Source organism: Coffea eugenioides, chromosome 5 (assembly GCF_003713205.1).
Source record: "Coffea eugenioides isolate CCC68of chromosome 5, Ceug_1.0, whole genome shotgun sequence".
In the NCBI taxonomy this organism is placed as follows: domain Eukaryota; kingdom Viridiplantae; phylum Streptophyta; class Magnoliopsida; order Gentianales; family Rubiaceae; genus Coffea; species Coffea eugenioides.
In genome coordinates this window covers 7,712,493-7,718,914 of record NC_040039.1, presented here as the reverse complement: position 1 = coordinate 7,718,914, position 6,422 = coordinate 7,712,493, and positions in this window count along the sequence as shown.

Genomic DNA, 6,422 nt, shown 5'->3' with positions numbered 1-6,422 from the left:
TATGTAGTTGTTCTTGAAAATATTGATTCATCTAGTTTAAAATGTCTTAAAGTTACAATTGAAGACCCTTGGTTGTGGCATAGAAGGTTTTGTCATTTCAACATGGATTTGCTAAAAAAAATTTCTAAAAAAGATCTTGTTAGAGATTTGCCAAAAATTAAGTTTGAAAAGGACAAAATCTGTGATGCTTGTCAATTTGAAAAATAAGTCAAAGTTTTTTTAAACTCAAGAAATGTGTTTTTACTACAAAACCTTTGAAACTTTTACATCTTGATTTGTTTGGTCCTACACAAACTGCGAGTTTAGGTGACAAAAGATATTACTTTATTGTAGTTGATGATTATTCTAAATATACTTGAGTAATGTTTCTTACACACAAAGATGATGCCTTCAAAAATTTTGTTTCCTTATTCATAAAAGTTCAAAATCTGATTGGTTTGAAAATCATTAAGATTAGAAGTGATAATGGCTCGAAATTTCAGTTTTGTGGCTTTCCAGAATTTTGTGATAACAATGAAATTACACATGAGTTTTCAATTGCTAGAACTCCACAACAAATGGTGTTATTGAAAGAAAGAATAGAACTCTTCAAGAAGTTGCACGAACCATGTTAAGTGAATGTAACTTGCCAAAATATTTTTGGGTCGAAACCATTAATACCGCTTGCTATGCTACGAATAGAGTTCTTTTGAAACCTATTTTGAACAAAATCGCTTATGAGTTGATGTTTGATAAAAAAGCCTATTATTGGATATTTCACAGTTTTTTGTTGCAAATGTTTCATTTTAAACATCAAGAAATATCTTGAAAAGTTTGATAACAAAATCTGATAAAGGACTCTTCTTAGGTTATTGTGAGAATAAAAGAGATTTTAAACTCTATAATCGTAGGACTCTTGTTATAGAGAAAGCTATACATGTTACTTTTGATGAATCTAATAGTAACATTTCCAAAAGTTGTGATGAGGATGACGATGCAGGTGTTCAAGAAGGACTTAAAAAACTCACAATTCATGATCAAGACAATGTTTCACCAGAAAATAATTCAAAGGAAGATGATTCTCAAGATATTCCAACATTGCAAGATAATGACAGGGATGTTGGTACACTTAAAGATCTTCCAAGAGTTTGAAAGTTTGTTCAAAACCATCCGAAAGAGCTCATCATTGGTGATCTATCCGAAAAGGTAAGAACTCGCTCCTCTTCAAAACAATTGATGGACAATTTTGCTTTGATCTCACATTTTGAACCAAAAAATGTTGTTGATGCATTGAAAGATGAAAACTAGATTTTAGCTATGGAAGAGGAACTAAATCAATTTGAAAGGAACAAGGTGTGGACATTAGTTAAAAAACCTCAAAATCATCCTATTATTGACACAAAATGGGTGTTTAGAAATAAAATGAATGACAACGGTGAAATGGTGAGAAACAAGGCTAGACTAGTTGCTAAGGGATATGCTCAAGAAGAAATAATAGACTTTGATGAAATATTTGCTCCCGTAATTAGGCTAGAATCAATTAGGATGTTTTTGGCCTTTGCATATTTCAAAATTTTCAAACTATTCCAAATGGATGTTAAAAGTACTTTCTTAAATGGCTTTATTGATCAAGAAATATATGTTGATCAATCTCCCGATTTTGAAAATGAGATTTATCCAAATCATGTGTTTAAACTCTCAAAAGCTCTGTATGGATTAAAACAAGCTCCAAGAGTATGGTATGAACGTTTAAGTGATTTTTGGGTTGAAAATGGTTTTAAAAGAGACATTATAAATACCACTCTTTTCACTAAATAAAGTTTAAGTGATCTTTCAATTGTGCAAATATATGTGGATGATATTATATTTGGTGCTACTAATGAGGGTTTGTGCGAGAATTTTTTCATAATTATGCAAAAAGAGTTTGAGATGAGTATGATGGGAGAATTAAATTTCTTCCTTGGGTTCCAAGTGATTCAAACCCGAGAAGGAACGTTCATTAATCAAACTAAATACACCAAGGAACTGCTCAAAAGATTTGGAATGAAAGATTCAAAACAAGTTGAAACACCTATGTGCACATCTACCAAGCTTGACAAGGATAAAGAATATATAAAAGTTGATGAAAAGAAGTATAGAGGTATGATTGGTAGTTTGTTTTACCTAACTGCAAGTAGACCTGATATTATATTTGCTGTTTGCTTATGTGCTCGTTTTTAGTCTTCTCCAAAGGAATCTCACTTAAATGCAGTAAAAAGAATTTTTAGGTACCTAAAAGGAATTTTGAGTTTTGGTCTATGGTATTCTAAATGTCATGAATTTTCATTATATAGTTTCTCGGATGCTGATTTTAGCGATTGTAGGATAGATAGAAAAAGTACAACAGGTACATGTCACTTTCTTGGCAATTGCTTAGTATCTTGGTTTAGCAAGAAACAAAACGCTATTTCCTTGTCTACAATCGAAGCGAAATATGTTGCCGCCGGAGCTTGTTGTGCTCAATTATTGTGGATGAAAAATACATTGAATGATTTTGGATTAATGTATGATTGTGTGCCTATGTATTGTGATAACAATAGTGCCATAAATTTGACAAAAAATTCCATTCAATATTCTAGGACAAAACATATGTCTGTAAACCATCATTTCATTCGCGATTTTGTCCAAAAGGGCGAAATTTATGTTCAATATGTCTGCTCAAAAGATCAATTGCTAATATTCTCACAAAAGTCTTACCGCTGGATCAATTTATGTTTCTGAGAACAAAATCGGGCGTTTTAGAAAAAATTCTCTAAAAATTCGCTGGTCACACTTTATCGGACGTCCGATGCATCTGAACAGACATCCGACAGTGTTCTTGATCATTTTTCCAGAAAATTTTCGGTTCGGACGGCTGTGTCAGACGTTTCTCTTCGTTCTGCCGTCCGACACTCAAAAGAAGGGTATTATAAAGAAGTTCTCTCCTTCATTTATTTCACTCTTAACTGCTTTGTCGGACACAACCCTTCATATTCTCTCACATTCAAAATTCAAAATTCATCTCTCTTAAGAACAAGTTTCAAGAAAATTGATTTGCCCAACATCATCACATCCTTTTTGCGTGCCCATTAGCTTTCATAACATCCTATAACTGCCAACCAACCCAAAAATTCCAAATTCTCATCTGAAACCCTAGTGATTCAAAATTCACCCTCTGTGGACGATTTAAACATTTATTGTAGTCCATTCGCACTCTAAGATCATCACATACACACTCACATCATACTTTGCACCAATATCATCCTGCATTTCATCATGGTGAGAACGAGAGGAGGATCTGTAAGTACCAGATGCACCACCAGGTTCAAGTTGAGGGATGAAGATACTAAAATTATTGAGCCCTCTACTACTAAATCTCCAAAAAGGGTGACAAAAAATGAAATGAAAAAGAGAAAGGTTCTGCCCAAAAGAATCATTCTGCTCAAATTGAGAACAGGCAATCCACTAAGACTTCTACTGAACAAACTGAGGAACAGCCTACTGAATTGTCTCATGTAAGTGATGATGAAGAGTCAACTATTGAGCCTTCCACCACTAAATCTCCAGAAAGGGGGACTGAAACTCGTGGTAAAAGGGAAAACAGTCTACAAAAAGGAAGGGGACTGCTCAATCTGAGGGACAACAAACCACTGAACCTTCCACCAAAAAGTCACCAAGAACAAGGGCTGGTGGACAGACTGATGTACAAACTGCCCTACACAGTGGAAAGAGGAAACGTACTGCCAATGTGCAACCTGAGACTCAAATTGAAGAGGAACCTACCCCATTACCAAAATTCATTGATAATGATGCCCGGGATAGGTTCGAATGGTTTCTCAGAAGGGTTTCATTACCCAACGGACAATTGTCCCTCATGAATTCCGTAAGCTTGACCTTGAACCTGTCCTTAAACTCTTTGAATTTACAAAATGGACTCACATTTTGGCCATTTCTAACACTTATTACACTGACATGCTTCATCAATTCTTTGCCAACCTTAGGAAGGGTAGATCCCACACTGATCTAGTCTCACGAGTAAATTCTGTTGATACAGAATTAAATGCTGACATTGTCAACACTGTTCTGAAAACTAAAATTGAAGATGGTTTTAAAGAAAAAATTGTAAACTTTTTCTCATATGAGGAATTTCTTTCTGCCTACCATCATTTTCATGTTGCAAAACTAATGACTTATTTTCAAACACATTTTAACACTCCTACTGAGGCAAGATTGGCGGATCTTAGTTCTCAAAATTTGATCATCTTTTCTATAATATCAAATCTGTTGGTTCCTACTGATAGTCGTAGGACTGATGCCAACAAAATAAAGCTTTACCTATTTTATTGCTTTCTTAAAAAAATTCGAATTGATTTCGTCTTTGTTATGTACAAATTCTTATTCAAAATCAGCACTGATAGCCGTAGGAAAATTTCCTATGAAAGATTTCTGACCCTAATCTTTGCTTATTTTAAAATTTCTTTCACTGGCAAATTGCCAAATGAAAGTGCCTCAACTGTTTTCTCCAAGGTTTATTTTGAAAAGAAAAATCTGAGATTTTTTTAGGGTCATTGATGCTATAAGGAAACTGTTTTGAAAAATAGGACTAAGAGTCGTTACGAAACTCCTGTCACCCCTAGAACTCCTCGAGATTAGTCCATGTTTGTCTCACCCTTTACTAATCATCCTAGGAGGTCATCCACTAGACCCTCTTCATCTAAATCTGAGGTCATCTCCCTACTTGAGGACCTCCGACAGCATATTCTTCTTCTTGAGGATGGTCTGATGATGACCATGTCACATGCGCAACAAGCCTCTTTCACTGCCAAAAGGAACTTGCTTGTGCCCCCTATCCCTCAAGAAAATGAGCCAACTGAACACACTCCACATACTGAATCCAATCCAGATGTTCATGCTTCCAGTTCTTAGCCAAAGGATAAGGGAAAAACTCCAGCAACTGAAGACAATAATGATGATGAGGAGACTGAATAAGAGGAAGTGGATCCTGCTCAGTTTCGCCTAGCTAGGAGACGGCCTGGATCTTCCAAGATCAATATTTAGGCACCCTTAGGAATTTGCACTTCATATTTAAGATAGCACTTCATAGTGGACATTAGCATCTTTTGCATTTGAATATTTCAAGTACTCTGTACTCAGAATTTTGCTATTTGGTTATCTTTGTTGGTTTGTTATTTGGTTAACCTTTCCTATTTTGATCATTTCTAGTTACTTTTACGGATAATCTGTATTTGGTAAACTCTGTTTGCTTCTAGATCCATGAGTGCTGAATGGTTGCTATATCTATGCTTGCTGCATTGTTGTGCCTATCAACTGTATTTCTGCTATTCTGCTTGCAATGATGTTGGGTATTATTGGTAAATTCTCAATATATGATTTCTGGATTAACTAGCTTACATTAACTGAACTGATGCTATTGGTTGCTGATATCAATTAATGATGATAAAAAGGGGGAGAGAATGGATTTAAGAGGTCAGGGATGCAAAATACTTACAAATCGTTTGGATACATCAAGTGAGGGAGAGTTTCTTTTTATTTCAATTTTTTCTCTCTCTTCCATCCATTGTTTTGTCATCATCAAAAAAGGGGAGATTGTTAATCATTGTCCCTTACTTTTGATGTTTACAAAACAAATGGATGTTACTAATATCTCATCAAAGATCTTTTCAGCAATATAACAAATCAGGCTCAAAGATCAAGTACATGTTGATAGAGACAAATGAGCACTGAAAGCTGTCGGACGCTCATAAAACTTGGATCGGACTTCCGATAATCATTGCTCAATTTCGGACGCATGAAGAACTACACTACCGGACGTCCGAAAGGATAAGAGCATTCTCTCTAGCTCACCCACCTCGATTGGACGCAAAATATTAAAGCACCGGACGTCCGATAAACAATGAGTCACTTCGGATGCAAAAGCATTGTTGGTACCAGACGTCCGAAAGAATTGAAGAAAAATTCTTTTGCTTACTGCCTGCTGTCAGACGTAAAAAACAGAACTACCGGACGTCCGACACTACCAACGGATAGTTGACTCGTCAACTGCTTTCTATCCGTTGGAAGCATTAATGAAGGAACTTTTCAACCTCATATAAATTGAGCAAAGTCAACCACTTCAATACAACTTTGTATATTGAGATTACATCACATCAAGAGTGATTGTAGCAAGAAAATACTCTTCAAAGAAAATTTGTACTCTTAGTTGTGTAAGTTTCGAAGAAGCTTTTCTTGTGTGAGAAAATTACTTCAATAGTGTAGTTCTGTGAGGGTTATTCGAGTGATTGTAAAACATCCTAACTTGAATAAGTGTGGCTTGGGATAAGGAGGAAGTGATCATTCCTTTGTACACAACGATTGGTTGTAATTGATCAACTTGAAGAAGCGTGCTTTATAAAGTGATATTCAAA